Source organism: Olea europaea, unplaced genomic scaffold, assembly GCF_002742605.1.
Source record: "Olea europaea var. sylvestris unplaced genomic scaffold, O_europaea_v1 scaffold2443, whole genome shotgun sequence".
NCBI classification, from domain to species: domain Eukaryota; kingdom Viridiplantae; phylum Streptophyta; class Magnoliopsida; order Lamiales; family Oleaceae; genus Olea; species Olea europaea.
In genome coordinates, this window is record NW_019242624.1 from 4,712 (window position 1) to 6,830 (window position 2,119).

The window sequence follows — 2,119 nt, forward strand, 5'->3', positions numbered from 1 at the left end:
AGAGTGGGGGGGCGGGGGGGGGGGGGGGGGGGGGGGGGGGGGCGCTAAATTTTCTCAAGTAACTATGTTGGTGGCCGGTGAATACCTTATTTTGACTAAGATAAACTAGATATAAAGATTTTGTACTGCAACAAGATACGAATTGACTATCCTCTGAAACCATAGTAACTCTAGTACCATATAACTCAAGCCAAATTTCTTCATAGCCTACAAGCGCCTCTCTTGCCTTGCTCCAACTCCAACTGTCAAATAATCACAAGAGAACTCTGGAACGAGTCCGTTTCAAGTTGCATAAATGTGCCTTTGCGATTTGGTTTGATGGTTTTGTAATAGCCGATAAATATCGACTTGAAGTGTGAGGTTTTGCTTGCTTTCATTAAAAAAAAAAAGAAAAAAAAATATTCAAGTATAAAGTATGTTAGTACCATTGGTTGGCACCTCAAGCTAAACACTAATGCATCATTGAGAGTAGGCAAAGTATTATATCAACAAGGGATGTCGTTAGAAACCATTTCGGAGTAGTGATGGTCGCGCAAAATAACAAAGCTTATGAGCCGCTGTCATACGAGATGGCCTGACCATATGAACTAATGAAGTTATCGAATAGTTAGATAGGTCATGTGACAATATCATCTTCAGCTGGCAAATTGTAATACAACATACTAATTTCTATCTACATAAGAAAAGAAAATACCGTGTTGAAAATTGTATCTCTAATGTCAAATAAATCAGATAATTGCGTGGGCAAATCAACTGTATTACTAATTTATAGTTGATTTTCATTTGGGTACCTTTTTGCTTTTTGCCAGTTCCTGCAAGGGTGGTCAGTCAGTCCGGATATCTTTTAAAGTGCAATTTCAGCAGACAAGAAAATAAAATAAAAGCAGAATTAGTTGTAGAAAGAGAAAGACGAAAGAGAGAATCCCAAAGCCAAATAAAAGTTAATTTCAATAATGGCCATCGAACTTTGTATTTTGTGTCACATTGAGTGTTAAACTTTAACCTGTCAAGTCATTTGAATGACAAATTTTCGACCCTCCCCCACCACAAATGGTAAACGGAGCAGGAAAAGTGAACATAGTTCCCTCATCGAATTTCTAAAACCCTTCTTAATTTTATTTTTATATTTTTCAATTTAAATTATTTTTTAAAAGAATAAGTGCTTGTTTGATAAGGATTTTGATAATTAATTTCCTGATCATTAGAGATAAAGTGACTCCTATCTGTAAGAAATGAATTAAAAAATGATATCTGAAATAGTGAAATAACGATAAAAAAATTGACTTTAATTATCTTAAAATATAAACCAAACAAGCTCTAAACAAATAATTAAGCAATGAGGTAAAATGGTTATTTAATCCCTGCTTTGCTCTTTGATAATTCCTGACGGGAATTATTGCCATCTCTACCAAGTTATAAGATTTAATCGAAAATTCTAATTTTGATGGTTTGATGACTTGGCACATAAAAAAAGAATAATGCTCTTTGGACACAATCAGTGACAGGGATGGAGGTAACAGGGTGGTGTGGAAGACACTAATTTTTTTTTTTTTTTTGCAAACTGTCCGATCATGTATTAAGATGTAGCCCCTCTATCATTAAACTTGTCATTGAGTCTGTTAATGTAGAAAGATTGAATAAAATTTAAGTTGGATATTAAGCCCCTATTTGACAATCATTAATTGGAGAAAATATAGTTTTGAACAATATTTTTTGGAAGAATGTGATGTTAAAAAGTAGGAAATTTTTTTGAATTTACTTGTAAAATATTTAATTGTATAAATATGTTGTTGAAAATGGGTATATAAAAAAAGTTTGAAAATAATAATTGTCAAACAAGAACTAAATTGAACCTCTAATTAATATGAAATGGGGGCTAAAGTTTAATGATAGGTCTTGGAATTTAGTGATTAAAGTGACATCAAGCACAAAGTTCAGTGACCATCAGTAAAATTAAACCTATATCTATAATATGGAAATAGACCCGAGAGGGGGGTGGGGTAGAGAGAGAGAGAGAGAGAGAGAGAGGAGAAACGGAAAATGTGTATATTATGAGGCACACACCAGATATGCGGTAAATTACACGCAAAAACACACAGAGTCCAGAAAGAATTTTACT